General features: G+C 39.7%; 1 non-coding gene across 1 annotated transcript; it reads right to left on the minus strand.

The window, feature by feature from the left end:
- Positions 1 to 12,222: 12,222 nt before the first annotated feature.
- Positions 12,223 to 12,326, minus strand: LOC118631266. Its single transcript, XR_004959757.1, has one exon. It is a non-coding gene; the product is annotated as a U6 spliceosomal RNA (small nuclear RNA).
- Between the last annotated feature and the right edge of the window lie 8,162 nt (positions 12,327 to 20,488).

Genomic DNA, 20,488 nt, shown 5'->3' on the forward strand with positions numbered 1-20,488 from the left:
GAGAGAGAGAAACATCAATGTGAAAGGAACACATCGAGTGGTCACCACCCAAACAACCCAATCAGGGCCGGGGACAAACCGCAACAGAGGTGCCCCTAGCGGGAACCGAACCCGAGTCTCTCCAGACCGCAGGCCAACGCTCTAACCGCTGAGCCAAACCGGCCAGGGACACAATTTACACTTATAAAAGACTCTTATTAATGTAGTCACCTTAGGCCTGAAAAAGGACAGAAAAGGCTAGCTTGGTGGAGTCTTCCTGCTGTCAAAAAAGGCAAATATAACTCTGGCCTGTATGGCTCGGTTGGAGCACTGTCCACGCACCGAAAGGTTGCAGGTCCTGGTCAGGGTGCATGGCCAGGTTGCGGAATCCCCGTGTGGGAGGCAACCAACTGATGTGTCTCTTTCAATCCCTCTTTCTTCCTCTCTCTCTCTCTCAAATCAATAAAGCCTGTTCTCTGGTGAGAATTAAAAACAAAAAAGGCAAATATAATCAATTTATAAAATTTCCTATTGGAAGGAAGAAGACTCTTTATGTTAAAGCAAATGCTTAAAAGGATCTCATTTTACACAATCTGTACAATGAGAAAAGTCTGTGCAACCAGCCACTTAGCATCATATCACATAGAGACCTCTTGTCCAAAGCAATGTAAAAGTATATCATATACTATTTTATGCTACATCTATTTGGAGAAATCTTGTCACTTAGAATGTCGGAAATGTCAGAAACAATGTTCTCTATGCTTCCATAGAGAAAAATCCTGTATGCTTTTCAGATTCCTGAAAATCCTCTTGTAACTCATAAAATATTGAACTATATTTCATGAAGTTCCAGGGCAAACCAACCCACAAAAAGATTTGTCGGAGATGGTGAAGGAGGTCATTATAGTTAATCAATAGCCCATTACTGGAAATCAGCAATAATCTCAACAGTTAACATAATAAACACATTTAGTCTACATAATGAAAGCTTTTATTCGTCAACCTTTACTTATTTCCACAAAGAAGTGATGACAAAAGTTTAAATTTCAAAGTTCAGTGTCCTGTCAAAAACATTTTAAAACAAGGCCATGATTAACCATAACACACTAATAAGAAAGTCACAATGGCATTTAATTCATTTTTCCATTTGTGTAACTCTTCATGATAAACTGAGATGGATAGATTACTGTTTAAAACATAAAAGCATGCCTTGGCCGGTTTGGCTCAGCGGTTGGAGCATCGACCTGCAGACCAGAGAGTCCCAGGTTTGGTTCTTGTTAAGGGCACGTACCAAAATAAATAAATAAATAAAATAAAAAAAGAAAAAGTACACTACAAAGCCTGATTTACAGATATGAAACTAACAGATTCAGTTTTCCAAAAAGGGAAAATATCATAGCTATCATATTTTACCTGCAAAATTAAACTGAGAAAAAAAAGCATCAGTTCAACTATACTTGATTGAAAAGTTAAAAAAGAACCAAAGATAGGAATAGTTTGAACTTTGATGTTCAAATTTTTATTTTAATTGGGAAATAAATACTTCATCATATGAAATCTCAAATTATTGATTTTATGGTCTTAAATTTTTCTCTACTTCTAATTCTAGAGTTTTTTCTTCAACTATCTGGTGGTCAAGTTTTTATTTTTTTATTTTTTTTAGAGAGAGAGGAAGGGAAAGAGAGATAGAAACATCAACGTGAGAGAGATACATTGATTGGCTGCCTCCTGCACGTCCCCTACTGGGGATCAAGCCCACAACCCCAGGCATGTGCCCTGACCAGGAATTGAACTGGGACTTCTCAGTTCATGGGACAATGCTCAATCCACTGAGCCACACGGGCTGAGCAGTTGGTTAAATTTTAAAATAATAGATAAAATTTAAATGTTCTTTCTCACACTTCTTACAATTTAATTATTTGGTAAAAAGAACTTAAGGACTATCAATTCAATTTTGTTGCTTTTGATAATTAAGGTTAGTGGGCTTGCAAAGATTTTTTTACCCCAACCCACAGTAAAAAATACATTTTACATTGTGACCCAATCCACATGTACTTGTCTACAAATAAATGACTGCTCTGCTGACCCACATAAACTGTGAGATAAATATATGCTGCTTTTTTTCTTATATGTTTTTATTATTAATTTTTTAGAGAGAGAAGAAGGGAGAGAGAGATAGAAACATCGATCTGAGACAGATGTATCAATTGGCTGCCTCCTGCATGCCTCCTACTGGGAATCCAGCCTGAAGCCCAGGCATGTGCCCTTACTGGGAATCGAACCAGGACCTCTCAGACCATAGAACTGACGCTCAATCCACTGAGCCACACTGGCTGGGCAATATGAGCTGTTCTAAGATGAAAAAAAAAAAAATTTGAACCAATGCATTTTTAGGTTTTGCAGGAAAAATAAGCCAGCTGTGATAGCTTCCCTTTTTGGAAAACTGATTCTGTTAGTTTCATATCTGTGAATCAGGCTTTGTAATGTATTTTTTCATTTGATACTGTGCAGTAGATTGTTTATATGTCTATACATAAATGACAGTAGTTTTATGAAACATTACTTACCTTTACTACCATGCACTCTGTTATTTTCTGTTCCATTCTATTATATTTAAATTTTAAAGGAGCCATTAAAGTAACAGGCTATGGTCTATTGCTTGAAAACTTCAACTTTCATCATCCCATATTTAAGAAACAGCAGTGATTAAAGACTCTAGGGGCAGATATTTGATTGAATTCCAGCTCCGTGATTTTGTTCAAGTTCTCCATATTCTTTGTAATCCAGCCTCCCCATCTATAAAATTAAGATAACAACAGAACCTACTTCCTAGGGTCATTGTGAGAATTGGTATTTATACATGTAATACTTGTAAAGCTTGCTTCAGAGTCCCCACCACATGATAATCACTCCATACATATCATCATCATCATTATTATTAATCACTCACCAGGTGTTTTCTGAATCTGTGTACAGTCCATGGGACCAGGCACTCTCAGGTATTCCAAAGACGCACTGCTCTCTTGACTCATCTTTTATTTGATTGATAAACTGTAACCATGACAAATTGGCTTTTACAGATTAGTGAGACATAATGTTTGTCACTTCATCAAAAGAAAGTGTTTCCCACTCTGGCCGGTTGCTCAGTGGTTAGAGCACCGGCCCGTGGACCAGAGAGACCTGGGTTCAGTTCCTGCAAAGGGCACGTACCTGGGTTGCAGTTTGTCCCCGGCCCCTGTTGGGGTCATGTGGGTGACAACCAGTCGATGTGTCTCTTTCACATCCATGTTTCTCTCTCTCTCTCCCTCCTGCTATATCTGAAAATAAAAGAAAAAGAAAAAGAAAGTGTTTCCCTAGGTTTAAAAAAATATTAACTTCTATATAATTACCAAATAGCTACCCCTCAGAGTCAAAGAATACTTTTGTCACAGTGGGCACTTCTCAAAGTCATCAAGTCACTCTGAAAGGATATTTCAGCATTTGAGACTCACTTTCAGATGGTGTTTACAGTCTCTCCTTCTGATGAGAGAATGAGTTTTAAAAAGACATTTAAAATCTTGATCATTGTCTTTAGAATTTTTTTTTCTTTATTGATATTAGACAGAGAGAGAGGAAGGGAGAGGGAAAGAGAGATAGAAACATCGATGAGAGAGAACATCGATTGGCCGCCTCCTGCATGCCCCCCACTGGGGATTGGACCCACAGCCTGGGCATGTGCCCTGGCCAGAAATTGAACCAGCGACCTCTTGGTACATGGATCGACACTCAACCACCGAGCCACACCAGCTGGGCTATCTTTAGAATTTTTACTTATTCAGATTTACATAGCTTGAAGCACCTCATTTGATATCTACAACATTAATTATATTATCAAACAATGCCTTTCCCCTCTTTTTTAGAATGTCACAGGAAGGAAAAATAAAAGATAATTTTTCCCTAAAGTCATAATCTTCTCAACAGACATTCAGAATTTTATTACTTAGCACCTATATCAGCAATAATGTCAAATTTTTTACAAGATGAAGAACAAAATAAAAGTAATTCTAGAGTTTTAAGTTGTGTATTAGTGTTATTTTTATTTTGATAAGTAAAACGGAATCTGTTGTTACATCGTTTGAATTCTATTAACTTAGACCAAGTATACCAGATAGCTATTGTTAGAACAGAAATTCCCTAATGACATTACCATTCCAGGAGTACCACTTTCTGACCTGTTACCCAAACTGATTTCTAGATGGCTAAGGCAGTCAAAGAGTTACTGAAAAAATCATACAAATTAGATAGAAACTGGCTTTACTCTGATACTCCTCAGTTTCCATATTTGCTTTTGTCCCTCTGCCAGAACTATACACTTGCTAATTTTTCTTATAAAGTTCTCTGAGGCTTCTCCTAAGTAGAATAATTGTGTGAGGTGGTAGCAGGGAGTGGTATTGGGCAGTTGGATAGGGTTGACTGAAGACTGTCTGGCCTTCCACATGTGGGGGCAGATGTGGTCTCCCCAGAGTTTCAAGATTTGGTTATTTTCTATAGTAAAATTATATCAACAGGTAATAGGACTTTTCTGTAGAGGTAACCATCGTAAAAATGGTTAATAATCGGTAGCTTGAAGAGATCTGTGAATTCCTAAAGTAAAGAGGATACAGTTTCAGTGAAATATAAAAGAATATTGCAAATCAAGTAAATTTTTTTTTTTAGTCTGTTGAATATAATTGGTGATGAATTGTTTGGGGTTATCTATTCAATCATTTAACACTTAGTCACTATCATTATCCTCAATAGTTATAAAAGCCTCTTAATCATTCCATAACAGCCAGAAAGATTTTAAGAAATGCAAATCTAATCAATTCTTTCTTTTGCCTAAAATCATTCAATGGAAACTCATTGTTCTTTTTTCATGATTTTGTTTTATTTTTCAATTATAGTTGACATACAATATTATATTAGTTTCAAGTGTACAGCATAGTGATTAGACATGTATGTAACTAATGAAGTGATAACCCTGGTAAGTCTACTACCCATCTGACACTATACCTAATTATAATATTATTGACTATATTCCCTATGCTGTACCTTACATTCCGTGACTATTTTTATAATGGCCCATTTGTACTTCTTAATCCCGTCAGTTTTTACCCATCCTCCCACAAGTATCAAGCATGGAAGTGTTAAATTTTATTAAGTCTACCTCCAGGGCCATTGCAGTGGTTTCTCCCTCCTCATTCCCTAAGGGTCTGCTGGCCTTTTGGCTCCCTAAGGGCATAACCCTTTCCTTTGGGGTGGCAGTTCCCTCTGCCTGTAGTCTTTTTCATAATACTGGCAACCTAATTAGATTTATTTTCAATTCTCTAAAAGTTCCTAAGGGAGACTCCCAGATTAGCCTCTCCTTGCAGGGTCTGTCTCACTGTACTTTAGATACTGTTCCTTCTTCTCACTCATCCCACTACAATCAAGTATCTTTTCTTTTTAATCCTCACCCGAGGATATTTTTCTATTTATCTTCAGACAGAGTGGGAGGGAGAGAAAAAACCATCTACTGTAAGAGGGACACATCCACTGGGTGCCTCCCGCATGACCCTGACCAGGGGCAGGGAAGAACCGCAACTGAGGTCGTTGCCCTTGACCGGAATCAACCGAGATTCATTGGTTCGCGGGCTGAAGCTCTACCACTGAGCCAAACCAGCCAGGACCAATCAAACATCTTTTAATGTCTTGATCTTACTGCTAGACTGTCAACAGGACCACGTGTCTCTTTAATGCTCAGCAGCAATCACAGTACCTGGCCAAAGAGTAGGTGCTCCACAGATTTTTGTTGAGTGAAGGAACACACATTTATTGTGTGCCCACTACAGCCTACTACATGCCAGACAATGTGTTGGGCACTGTGGAGATTCAGCTCAGTAAGATGGGGTGTCTGCAGTAGACACAGAAAATAGTGTGGGGAAGGCAGGAGGGGGGCAGGACCAGGGAGGGGGGTTAATGGGGGAAATAGAAGGAACATCTGTAATACATTCAACAATAAAGATAAGTTTTTTAAAAAATAAATAAACATGTAATTAAAAAAAAAAGGTGGGGTGTCTGCCTGCCTTCAAAGGATCAGACTTGCAAACAAACTGCTACCACAGAGCACGGAGTTTTGAAGAGAAATGGTTACAGGTGCTTTGGGAGGAGGGAGAAGCAAGTACCAACTCTCAGAAAATACGAAACAAGCTTTTCCACTTGGCATATGCTAGGCTCTGAACTACAACCTGTACAGTATCTCCCTCATTCAATCCTCATGACATCCTCATGTGGTGGTTCAGGATCTTGTCTAAGGCCACAGCCAGTATTTAAATTCAGCTTTTCCAGGTCTTCTAACTCCAAAACAGAAAGCTACATATATATGTACACAACAGGTGACACAATGAGCCCCTGTGAATATGTCCAGCCACTTTACCATGCCATTAGCAAGTTAAAAGGGACCCAAAATAGCCAATTTAAAAATTGATTTAGCCCTGGCCGGTTTGGCTCAGCAGTTGGAGCATCAGCCCGTGGACCAGAGAGTCCCAGGTTTGGTTCCCACTAGGGGTACGTACTAAAAAAAAAAAAAAAATTGATTTAAATTTTTGAAATGTTGGGTATGTAACTAATTTGCACGTTTTCCTCAATTTTTTTCAATAGATAATGCATTCTCACAATTCAAACATTTATTTATTTTATTTTATTTCTTATCCTCCCCCGAGGACATTTTTTCCATTTTTTTGTTCAGATAAAGTGGGAGGGAGAAAGAGGAAGAGAGAGAGAGAGAAACATCAATGTGAAAGGGACACACTGAGTGGTTGCCACCCACACGACCCCAACTGGGGCCGGGAACAAACTGTAACCACGGTACGTGCTCTTAGCGGGAATCGAACCAGGGACTCTCTGGTCTGCAGGCTGACACTCTAACTGCTGAGCCAAACCGGCCAGGGTTAATTTTATTTTCCAATTACAGTTTACTTTCAATATTATTTTGTATTAGTTTCAGGTGTACAGCATAGTGGTTAGACATTCATATACTTTACGAAGTTGTCCCCTTGATATTTGAAGTACCCACCTGGTACCATATTTAGTTATTACAATATTATTGCCTACATTCCCTATGCTATATTTTACATCCCCATGACTATTTTGTAACCACCAATTTGTAGTTCTTAATCTCTTCATCTTTGTCACCCAGCATCCCCCCAAAATCCCCTTCTCTGGCAATCATCAGTCTGTTCTCTCAGTTCAACCATTTAGAATAAAAAGCAGATTCAGTTACATTTTCCCACTCCTATCTCCCTTGGCTCACACCCAGACTACCATAGGTAATCCCTGTTATAAGTACTTTATGCATTATTCCCGAATTTCCTTACCAATATACAAATAAAAACGTACATTCTTATTTTGCCCCTTTTTTCCCCACAAAAGGTAGTGTACCCATACCATATATACTGTTCTGCACCTTGTCTTTTTGTTAGTAATCTATATCTTGAAGATATTTCTGTATCATTAGCTCATCATTCTTTCTTGGCAGCATAGTATTCCATTTTATGGATATATGACAATTTATTTAACCAGTTCTTTATTAATAGACATTTGGATTGTTTCCATATATATACATTTTTCTTTTTTTGCTATCACAAACAATGCTGCAATGAATAATCTTGTACATGGTTCAATTAACACGTGTGCAAGTATATCCCAAGGATAAATTCCAAAGATTGGTATTGCTGGGTCAAAGGGTATATGCATTTATTATTTTGATAGATATTGCCAAATTGCCCTCTATAGGGATTAAATCAATTTACATTCCCACCAGCAGTAAATGAAGCACCTATTTTCCCACAGACTCACAACACACAGTGTTAACAAACTCCTGGTTATTTGCCAGTCTAAGGGTTGAAAAATAGCACCACAGCATTTTTCTCATTATAAGTAAGGCTTAACATTTTTTAAATGTTTAACAGTTTGTATTTCCTTCTTTCTGAACTGTTCATTCACATTCTTTGTTCATTTTTCTCTTGTTCTTTTCCTCTGTGTTTGGTCAGAACTTTTTCTGTATAAGGAAAATTAACTTCTGCTTATGATGTAAGTTGCAGTCATTTTCCTATAATATCATGTTAGAAATTCTAGCTAGTACAACAAAACATGTATTAGATATATGATATAAAAATATTCAAAAGAAGCCCTGGCTGGTTTTGCTCAGTGGTCAGAGCGTTGGCGTCAGCCCACGGACCAAAGAGTCCCGTGTTTGATTCTGGCCAAGGGCACATACCTTGGTTGCAGTTCTTCCCCGGCCTTGGTCAGGGTCGTGCAGGCAGCAACCAGTCGATCTGTCCCTCTCACGTTGATGTTTCTCCCTCTCCTGCCCTCCCACTCTATTTGAAGATAAATAGAAAAATATCCTCAGGTGAGGATGAAAAAAAAAAAAAAAAAGGAATGGGCTAATAAACTTACACTATTATATAAACTATATATAAAAACTATTCTAGAAAACTTTTTTTTTTTTTTTTTATCCTCATTCGAGGATACTTTTCCATTTTTTGCACAGACAGAGTGGGAGGGAGAGAGAGGAAGAGAGAGAGAGGGAAACATCGATGTGAAAGGGACACATCGAGTGGCTGCCACCCGCACGACCAACCAGGGCTGGGGACAAACTGCAACCAAGGTACATGCCCTTAGCGGGAACCGAACCCGGGTCTCTTTGGACCGCAGGCGGACGCTCTAACCGCTGAGCAAACCGGCCAGGGCTACTTTTTTTTTTTTTTATCCCGAGGACATATTTTCCATTTTTTGTTCAGGTAGAGTGGGAGGGAGAGAGAGAAACACCGATGTGAAAGGAACACATCGAGTGGCTGCCACCCGCACAACCGACCAGGGCCGGGGACAAACTGCAACCGAGGTATGTGCCCTTAGCGGGAACCGAACCCGGGTCTCTCAGGACTGCAGGCCGACGCTCTAACCGCTGAGCCAAACCGGCCAGGGCGTAAACTTAACGTCTATTTATCAACAACTTTTGTTTTCTACACATATTCATTACATAGCCCTGCCACTCCGTTTTTTTCCATGAGAATATGTAGCACATCCTTTACAAAGCTGGAATAGTAGCTCCAACCCATCAGTAACATACTCATAGTTTTGTTAAGTAACTCAGATGTGGGTTTGAACATTAGTTGAAATTTGAAATGAAAAGGATATTTAGTACATTTATTCAGTTGTGGGATGGAATATTTTAATATATTAAATATTTTTGAACATCGACTTCATGTTTTTTAAGTCTCTAAAAACAGTATCTGACTGCTAAAACATTCAGTAACTCAGTAAAATAAATTATAAAAGACCCATTTAAAAAATGCCTGAACCTTTATCACATCAAGGAGACAGAAAGCTTCAGGTGCTGAATCTGTTAGGTTTTGATCCGAGTTATTTCCTATGAATAAAAGCTTCAAGGTGACAGATTCATCTCCTTCATTTTTTACCTATATCAGAAAGCTTATGGGTTGATTTCTTTTTTTTTTTTTTTTTTATCCTCACCCGAGGATTTTTTTCCATTTTTTTGTACAGATAGAGTGGGAAGGAGAGAGAGGAAGGAGAGAGAGAAACATCGACGTGAAGGGACACATCGAGTGGCTGCCACCCGCATGACCATGGGTTGATTTCTTAACTGTGGAGTTTTTTTTTAAAGCAAACTTGTATGAGGGGAAAAAAGGGACAGAATAATAAGATCTTTATCAGGTTTATGCCTACTGTGAAGGTTACCCATACATTAGGACGAAGCAGCAGAGGTAGCAGAAAGAGCACTGGAGGTGGAGTCAGAGATAGGGTGACCTAACTGTGTCATTGGTCAATGTGTGTCTTTTAAACAGTCATGACCTCACCTTTGAGCCCCAGATTTCTCTTCTATGAATAAAGGCTTGTCCTTCATCGGATTGCTTACAGCAGCAATTTTCAACTCATCCATCCCATGGCACATATAAACTAATTACTAAAATTCTGTGACACACCAAAAAATATATTTTATGGCAATCTGACAAAAAAAAAAAGGTATAATTTGGATTCATTCATCACAATGGCTCTTGTGTTGGCTGTTGTCATTTATTTAAAAATTTGACAATCTAAGGGAAAAGAGGTCAGTACCCCTGACTAAATAGTCAGGTACTATATATTTTAACATTTTTTTGCGGTAGAATTGTATCCTTGAATCCCATATAATTTTATTAACCAACATAACCTCAATAAATTCAATTAAAAATTAATTAATTTAAAATTGTCTTGTGGTACATTGGTTGAAAATCACTGGCTTAGAGGGACAACTGAGACAGTGTATGTGAAAGTAATTTTAAAACGATAAAATGCTCTACATTTGCCTGGCTTTATGTTTAAAACTTCATGTCAGTTTGTTTTTTTTTTTATCCTCACCCGAGGACATTTTTTTGTTCAGATAGAGTGGGAGGGAGAGAGAGAAACATCGACGTGAAAGGGACACATCGAGTGGCGGCCACCCACACGAGCCAACCAGGGCCGGGGACAAACTGCAACCGAGATATGTGCCCTTAGCGGGAACCAAACACAGGTGTCTCTGGACCGCAGGCTGACGCTCTAACCACTGAGCAAAACTGTTCAGGGCCTTCATGTCAGTATTATCGTCAAGTTATATGACTGAAAAAGTTGCTTTGTGACCACCCTCTCCTGCCATCACTCTACTCAGATTCTACTCCCTCTACCCTGTTTGCTCCCTGAGTAATATTTAGGCTTTCTCACTTCTTACATTTTGGCACAATAAATCATTTTTTAATTTTAAAACACTTGCCCTGGCCAGTTTGGCTCAGCAGTTAGAGCATCGACCTGCGGACCAGAGAGTCCTGGGTTTGGTTCCTGCTAAGGGCACGTACCTCGGTTGCAGTTTGTCCCCGCCCCAGTTGGGGTCATGTGGGTAGCAACTACTCAATGTGTCTCTCTCACATCGATGTTTCTCTTTCTCTCTTCCCCCCTTAAATAAATAAATACATACATACATACATACATAAATAAATAAATAAAACACTTACCCACCAGACTTCTAGAACATTATTTATGCCTAGTTTTCTTCCTATTTCATTTCCTTTTCTGGATCTTTATATTTTTCCAGACCTCTAAATATTGGTATTTCCCAGCTCACTTCTAAGACCTCTCTTCTAACCCCATCCTCATTTCCTTGATGATCTCATCAAAGTCACATGCTGCTGAGTGCTAGGCTCTATGTGATCTCCCACTGCATATCTCTTTGATTTTAACTCCTGCTGCAGTCTCTCCCACTCACTCACTCAAGTTCTAGCTTCACTGGTCACCTCAGGGCCTTTGCACTTATTCTTCCTTCCACAGTTCCTCCCTTACTTCACCCAAGTTTCTGCTCAAATGTCATCTCCTTTGATAGTCTTTTCCTTAATCATCTTATCTAAAATGCACACACCACCCCAGACCCTCTCACTCATCCCTTATCCTTCTTGTCATTTACACTTTTTTTTGTTTACTTGTTTGTTATCCACAGAAGTGCACAGACTTTTCTGTCTTGTTCACTGCTACATCTCCAGAGCCTATGGACTGGTACACAATAAGCATCGTAAATGTTGGAATGAATGTATAAATGAATGAATGCTGCTTCCTCCGACTGGAATGCCATTCATCTGCCTAATTCCTACTCATCCTTAAAAAGCAACATAAATATTACCTTCCTAAAGTAGCTCTCCTTGATTGACCAAGCTAGTTTAGTTTCTCAACCTCTGTGTCATAATACCTTCTAGTTATGTTAAATCCATCACAGCATCTTAGTTCTTTGTTTAATTGTTCGCTGACCTACCTCACTGCTGTGTCTTTCGTTGTTTTAATTCAGGGGCATAGCAAATATCTTGTTGGGAATGGAACTATGCTCAGTAAATGTTGGGGAATGAGGGATGACTAAATAAATGATGAATGAACACACTTATAACAATTATGTTTTCTGCCCTGGCCAGTTTGGCTCAGTGGTTAGAGCGTTGGCCTGCAGTCCAGAGAGACCCGGGTTCGGTTCCTGCTAAGGGCATGTACCTCAGTTACAGTTTGTCCCCGGCCCTGATTGGGTCGTGCGGGTGGCAGTCACTTGATGTGTCCCTTTCGCGTCGATGTTTCTCTCTCTCTCTCTTCCTCTCTCTCCCTCCCACTCTGTCTGAATAAAAAATGGAAAAATGTTCTCGGGTGAGGATAAAAAAAACCAAAACAAAACAAACAAAAAAAAAGGAATGCTTCATGAATTTGTGTGTCATTCTTGCACAGGGGCCATGCTAATCTCTCTGTATCATTCCTATTTTAGTATATGAGTGGCCAAATCAAGCACAACAATTACTATTTTTGATAAGCACAAACTATCATGTAGGAATTCATAGTTTTTACTTCAGAACATTTTTATAAATAAAATTCTATTCAGCTATGATAGAGACACCTGAGCTGGATATTCAACTGAGTGGAAAACACAGGGTTGATATAAGAATGCAAATAATTTCATATTTATTCATTCAGTCAAGTCACTCACTCACTCATTCAAGAAATATTTACTGCCCTGGCCAGTTTGGCTCAGCAGTTTGAGCGTCAACCTGCGGTCCAGAGAGATCCGGGTTCGGTTCCCGCTAGGGGCATGTATCTCGGTTGCAGTTTGTCCCAGGCCCTGGTTGGGTCGTGCGGGTGGCAACCACTCAATGTGTCCCTTTCATGTCAATGTCTCTCTCTCTCTCTCCCTCCCACTCTATCTGAACAAAAAGTGGAAAGATGTCCTCGGGTTAAGATAAAATGTCCTCGGGTGAGGAGATGTGTGTGTGTGTGTGTGTATGTGTATATATATATTTACTAAGAGCCTCCCACATACCAGGCAGTGTTCTAGGCACTGGAGATACAGTTATGAATAAGGCAAATTCCCTGCCTTAACAGGGTTTGTTGCCATTGCCAAAATAGAACCACATGTCTTGATGCATTTGTTTTATCCAGAGCACACAGCTTGATTCTATTTAATTTTTTATTTGACATTGATATATCCAGATCTTACGTTTAAAATATTTTTATTTAAACATTTTTTTATTTTTTTCTTTATTGATTTTTAGAGAGAGGAAGGGAGAAGAAGAGAGAGATAGAAACATCAATGAGAGACATCGATTGGCCGCCTCCTGTATGTCCCTCACTGGCGATCGGGCCCACAACCTGGGCATGTGCCCTGACTGGGAATTGAACCAGCACCCTCTTGGTGCATGGGTCGATGCTCAACCACTGAGCCACACCAGCCGGGCACATTTTTTATTCTTTAAAATAAAAAGTATTTGCATATTATATATTGAGATGGAGAAAGAGGAAGTAAATAGAATAAAATGTTAAAAATTGGTGACCAGGTCAAAGATATACAGTTGTTCATTGTGCTATTCTTGCAACTTTTCTATAGATTTAAATTTTTTTAAGTATAAAATTAGAAGATAAAATGCATGTTTACTTGTATTTTTAAAATGTGTTTTTATTGATTTTTTAAGAGAGAGAGGAAGGGAGAGAGAGATAGAAACATTGATGTGAGAGAGAAACATTGATCAGCTGCCTCCTGTACGCCCCTGACTGGGGATCCAGCCTGCAACCTGAGCAAGTGCCCTGACCAGTATTTGAATTGGGATTTGTCAGTCCATGGACGGTCGCTTGATTCACTGAGCCACACCAGCTGAGCTGTTTATTTGTATTTTACTACTTAATATTTAAAATTCTAGCCCTGGCCAGTATGGCTCATTGGATAGAGCATTGGCCAGTGCACCAAAGGATCTTGGGTTCGATTCCCAGTTGAGGGCACATTCGATCTCTAGCCCAGACTGGGCGCATATGGGATGCGACCAGTCAATGAGTCTCTCTCACATCAATGTTCCCCTCACTCTCTCCCTCCCTTCTACTCTCTCTAAACATCAATGGGAAAAATATCCTTGGGTGAGGATTAACAAAAATAAAAATAAATAAAATAAAATTCTATAGATGTTGCTGGCTTATTATTCAAAAAGGTTATAGTCACACGCACACATCACACACATACTATAAATTTCTACAGTTTTTTTTCTAGCACAGGATGCTGTTCGATAGTTATTTAAAATTTTCTATTCCTGATATATTCTTATATGTATATTTCCAAATATATTTTCATATATTTGTTGGCTACTTGGATTCCTCCCCTGTGAAATGCCTATTCTTTGCCCCCGTGATCTTTGTTTGCTTGTCTTTTTCCTACCAGTTTATAATGACATTAACTCTTTGCCTGTCATATGTGTTGCAGATATTTTTAGCAGTCATGATTTTTATTATGGCTTTTGTGCCTTTTCCATTGTCGTTGTTTGTCCTTTTGTGTAGTCATATAGGTCTATCTTTTTAAATTTAGGCTTCTGACTTTCCTGGGTTGCCTTTACTTTTCTGATATGTATATAAGTTGCCTTTCTTTTTTTTTTTTAAATCTTTATTGTTGAATGTAGAATGTATTACAGATGTTCCTCATTTTTCCCCCATTGACCCCCCTCCTCCCCACTCCCCCCCACCTCCCACCTTTTCCCACACTATTGTCTGTGTCCATTGGTTATTCATATAAGTTCTTTGGTTTATTTCTTCCCACCCCACAACCCCTTTCCCTTTGAGGTTTGTCAGTGTAGCAATGAATTTGTACTTCTTAATCCCCTCACCTTTTTCACCCATTCCCCCAACCCCCCTCCCATCTGGCAACCAACAAAATGTTCTCTGTATCTATGAGAATGATTCTGTTCTGCCTGTTCATTTTGTTTGTAGATTCCATTGTTGATAGATATGCATTCATTACCATTTTGTTTCTTCATATATTTTATCTTTTTCTTCAAAAAGACCCCTCATCATTTCATATAATAACGGTTTGGTGGTAATGAATTCCTTTAACTTTTCTTTTCTTGGAAACTCTTTATATTGCCATCGATTCTAAATGACAGCTTTGCAGGATAGCGTAATCTTGGTTGAAGGTTCTTGCTTTTCATCACTCTGAATATTTCTTGCCACTCCCTTCTGGCCTGCAAAGTTTCTTTTGAGAAATCAGCTGACAGCCTGATGGGAAACCCTTGTAGGTAACTAACTGCTTTTCTCTTGCTGCTTTTAAGATTCTCTCTTTGTCTTGAACCTTTTGCATTTTGCTGATGATGTGTCTTGGTGTGGGCCTCTTGGGGTTCATCTTATTTGGGACTCTCTGTGCTTCCTGGACTTGGATGTCTGTTTCCTTCACCAAGTTAGGAAAGTTTTCTGCCATTATTGTTTGAAACAGTTTTTCAATTTCTTGTTCTCGCTCTTCTCCTTCTGGCACCCCCAAGATGCGAATGTTGGCACGCGTGAAGTTGTCCCAGAGGCTCCTTACACTATCCTCATTTTTTTGGATTCTTTTTTCTTTTTGCTGTTCTGATTGGGCGTTTTTTGCTTTCTTATATTCCAAATCGATGGTTTGCTTCTTGGATTTACATACTCTACTATTGAATCTGTGTAAATTATTCTTTATTTCAGTTAATGCCACCTTCATTTCTGACTGTGCATCCATTATTTCTGACAGAGTCCTTTGTTATGCTCTTGAGGTCCTCACTAAGTTCACTGAGGTTCTCACTAAGTTCATTGAGCATCCTTATAAGCAGTATTTTGAACTCAGCATCTGTTAGATTGCTTATCTCCATTTCGCTTAGTTCTCTTCTTGGGGTTTTATTCTGTTCTTCCATTTGAGACCTGTTTCTTTGTCTCCTCATTTTGGCTGCCTCCCTGTGTTTGTTTCTGTGTATTACTTAACGAGCGGTATGGGGCTAGCTGAGACCAGACGCTGCTTGTTTGAAAGAATTTAGGAAAAACCTGAAGCAGGATCTAAGACAGGCCAATCCTAAGGTTCAGCAACTGGCAACAGCTTGGGTGGGCCTGAAAGTTGGGTGGGGCGAGGCCTCAGGGAGTCAGCAGGGCGGGGCTACCAGTGTGAGCCAGGTTGCTGGAGTCCCTGATATGGCGACTGTCTGCCGCCCCAGGGAAGGGCTCACCAAAGGAACAAAGGCCTCTGACAGCACGTTTGTCCCGGAGAAAGCCCCCTCTCCAGCCCTCGCTCCAGTGCCAAATAGCTCAGTTCTTCCCTGTGTGTCTCTGGTGCCCCTAGAGCTGCCTTCCCTCCGAGCTTAGAGGGAGTGAGTCCTTTAAGTCTCTGTGAGGGCCCTTTAAGGAGCTGCCTGGGGTTCCAGCAGCTTCAGCTTCCCTGAGCCTCAGTTCCTGCTGGTTTTTCCAGCCAGAAGTTATGGGGACTTCTCTTATGGCACTGGAAACCTGAGCCAGGCACCTGGTGTGGGACGGGGACCCCTCAGTCCTCAGGGAGGACCTTCCCTGCCGAAGTGTCCTCCTGATTTTTTTTTTTTTTTTTTATCCTCACCCGAGGACATTTTCCCATTTTTTGTTCAGACAGAGCGGGAGGGAGAGAGAGGAAGAGAGAGAGAGAGAAACATCGATGTGAAGGGACACATCGAGTGGCTGCCACCCGCACGACCAACCAGGGCCGGGGACAAACTGCAACCGAGGTACGTGCCCTTAGCAGGAACCGAACCCGGGTCTCTCTGTACCGCAGGCCGACGCTCTAACCGCTGAGCCAAACCGGCCAGGGCAGTGTCCTCCTGATTTTTATCCACCACAGGTGGGTGTGGGACCAGCCTGTCTGCCTCCGCCCCTCCTACCTGTCTCGATGTGGCTGCTTCTTTAATTCCGTAGTTGTAGGACTTCCATTCAGCTTGATTTCAGGCGGTTTTGAATGATGATTCTTCTGTAGTTTAGTTGTAACTTTGATGTGGTTGTGGGAGGACACAATACCGCGTTTACCTACACCGCCATCTTGACCGGAAGTTCTTTTTTTCCATTTTTTGTTTCGATAGAGTGGGAGGGAGAGAGGAAGAGAGAAACATTGACGTGAAAGGGACACATTGAGTGGCTGCCACCCACAGGGCCAACCCGGGCCGGGACAAACTGCAACTGAGGTACACGCCCTTAGCGGGAACCAAACCCCGGGTCTCTCTGGACAGCAGGTCAACGCTCTAACCGCTAAGCCGCCTTTCTTATACAAGCTTATATAAGTTTTTTTAAAAAATATATTTTCTTCTAATTACATATTGTAACTTTTCATATCTAAATCTTAACTCTAAATGGAATGTATTTTAGCATTTGGAATATAAAAAGTAGAGGTCATTATTTTCTAACAAATGTTAAATAAACAAACAGGACAGTCGGAAAACTACGTTAGCCTAAAAATGCAGAGAGTTAGCTCTACCTGCTTCTTATCCACAGATAGAGAAACTTGGCCTTGGGGTTTCTCAAGTGCTAACACCTTTGATGGTTCTGGATGCATTAACAAACCAAATCCAGGATCAACTGCACTTCTGAATCCAGTTAGAACACTTTATAAATGTAATACATGTCCATCATGGGAAATATAGAACTGTGCTCTTGAGGTGACATCATGACTAACAGTAAATAGTTGACCCAGCATCTTATCAAACAAGGCCAGAATTGTGATCAGTTGATACAGAACTGTTTTCAATCTCAAAACTTTAGTGGTAATATTTAAATTGTGTTCTGTGGAGTCATAGGGTGTAATAAAAGTGCTTTGGGGTTGCTGTGGGGGTGTAAAGCTGGCAGAGGGTAGATGGAGCTCTAGATCGCCCATTCTGGATGCAACCAGGTAGGTCTATATAAAATTTCATTTTAAAAGTTTGAAAAACACAATCGACAAATAAAACCAATACTCAAATGCAAGATTACAAACTTGCAGTTTATTTTATTTTGTTTCAAGGTGATACTATTTTTTCCGCTTAAAATGATAATAATAATTTAGACAACCCACTGTCTGCCAACCTTTCCCTGCCCTCCCCTTGTCCTTTCCTCAATCAATTGCTCCTCAGGCTCAGGTTCTATGACCTCTTCTATCTCCTTTTGGGCTGAATTCCTTCTGCCTTCATTTCTTCCTTCTTTAGCCTGTAGCTCTTGGTCCTTTATTTTGACCCCATATTCCCTTGCCTTTCTGTGGTTCTACCTGCAAAGGGGCCCACAGGACTACCAGGCTAAAACAAGAGGTTCCTATTATCCACAATAGCCTTTTTAAACCTCCACAAATCTCTGACCCTCCCACCTCTGCCTCCAAGAATGACCTCACCTCCTTCTTTAAGAAAAACAGAAGGAACTCCCCAGACTTCCTGTCTCCAAAATAACACCCCTCCTTTCCACCTATTTAGGCTATTTTTTCCCACCTGTGCTGTGGATCACACACACCACCCCCATTCTCTAGAGCTTTACACTACTAATCATCCTCTCTCTCTGAATCTTGAATCTCTCTGGCTCACTAGTCTTTAACCCAGTCAGTTATAACTCAGCAACCTGATAGTCAGCATGAAGGCTGCTCCTGTATGTCTATTTCTAGGCACTTCTGTGATGCTCCTGTGCCCATGAACCCAAACATTCTTCTTGTTATCCTGACTCCTTTGGGCAAGCAGCTTAAGTTTACCAAAGAAGCGATGACAAATAGTTAGAAGACATTTTTAAGCATATACATTTGACCTTTGAACAACACGGGTTTGAACTGAGGTCCACTTATACCCAGATTTTGTTCAATAAATACTGTAAATCTATTTTTCTCTTCCTTATGATTTTCTTACCATTTGTTTTTCTCTAGCTTACTGTATTTTTCCAACTGATGTTTTTGTTTACATAGAAAAAGGTAGGGAGGGAAAAGGTAGAAAGACTTAACCAAGTTACTGATAATAATATTGGAATAATTGTCAAGTATTATACCAGGATAACAATGAAGAAGATGGTCCAACTTCTGATCTGTTGATGAGTCAGATGCATCTCTTTTGAAGCTAGTAGTTAGTGAGACAGGTTGGTAGGAATTAACAATTTTCAAAGATCCAAGGATCCAAATAACCTACCAAATGACTGGTCTCAGAAACTAAACTTGCTGTTATCTACATCTCATAGACAAAGAAGAGATGACACATAATCCACAATAAGGGACCTGAAGTCCTTAATGTTTTTAACAAGGCATTCGGACTAAAAGTCATAAAAATAGACTTAGCACAAAGTGCCTGGTAATTTTTTTCCCTCTATTCTCAACTCTCCTATCTAAAATTTAAAAAAAATTAAAAAAATTTAAAAAAATATATGAGGTTTTTTTGGTTTTTAAGTTCTCTAGCTTTCATTCCCCAAATGGTACCAGCAAACCATTCATATTTATTTGTTCAGCCTCTTCCATTTAAGTGCACTTACAGTTTGTCTTTGGAAGTAACTATTCCTTGACACCCTTGTATTAAGTAGTGTCAGAAAGCAAGATACCTTGTTGATATTGAAATAGTTTCCTGCCAAGGGCCTTTGCTAAATTAAGATTTAATCTTATCCCTTAGCTTCTACAGAAAGGTTATTATAAGAAATGCCCTTTCAAAGAACTATTTCCTATATCTTTGCAAAGTCAAATCAAAGACATCCATTTATTCATTCACTTAACAAATATTTATTGAATCCTGATTATATACCAGGATACAAACATGAATGAAACCTAGTCCCTGCTCTGAAGGAGAACACAATCTAGGAAGATGAAGACACACAAATAAATCATAATATAATATAGTGTTAGAGCGTCTGTAATTAGAGGCATGAATAAAGTGCTTTGGGAGCAAAAGGAGAGGGAGGAAACAATTTCACCTCAGGGTGAAGGACCCAGTCATAAGAAAGTTGGATACTGAAGGTTGAGAAGAGCTACCCTGACCAAGAGGGGAATAAAGAAAGGCATTTTAGAGCCAAAATCCTGCATAAAGATGGGCAAGTATGAACTATCTTCATATATCCAGAGAACAGTCACTGGGGGAAAAAAGACACCAGGAAGTATCCAGAGATGAGGCCAGAAAAGTAGGGTAGAGTCCAGTTTTAGAGACTTAGGGTATAGTGCATCCCATTTATAGGCCCTGGAGTCAGACTGCCCTGTGTATACAATTTACCGCTGATTAGCTATGAAAACCTTGGGTCACTTAATATGCTAAGCCTCATTTCCTTATCTGTAAAAGAGAAATGCATTCGTTCAACAGTATTTATTGATCACTCACTGCGAGCCAAACACATAATAATAATGCCAGTCTAATAGGGTTGTTGTGAGACGAGTTTATAAATGTAAAGCACTTTTATTTATTATTAAAAAATATTTTTTTCTTTATTGATTTTAGAGAGAGAGAAAGGAAGAGGGAGAGAGAGATAGAAACATCGATGAGAGAGAACATCGATTGGCTGCCTCCTGCATGCCCCCCACCTGGGATTTGGCCCACACCTGGGCATGTGCCTTGACTGGGAATCAAACCAGTAACCTCTTGGTGCATGGGTTGGACTGGCAGGGCTATAAGGCATTGAAAAATATTTTTTTTCTCTTCATGGATTTTAGAGAGAGAGGAAGGGAGAGGGAGAGAATAATAGAAAAATTGATGAGATAGAA

The sequence above is a fragment of the Molossus molossus genome, unplaced genomic scaffold, assembly GCF_014108415.1.
Source record: "Molossus molossus isolate mMolMol1 unplaced genomic scaffold, mMolMol1.p scaffold_m16_p_15, whole genome shotgun sequence".
Lineage (NCBI taxonomy): Eukaryota > Metazoa > Chordata > Mammalia > Chiroptera > Molossidae > Molossus > Molossus molossus.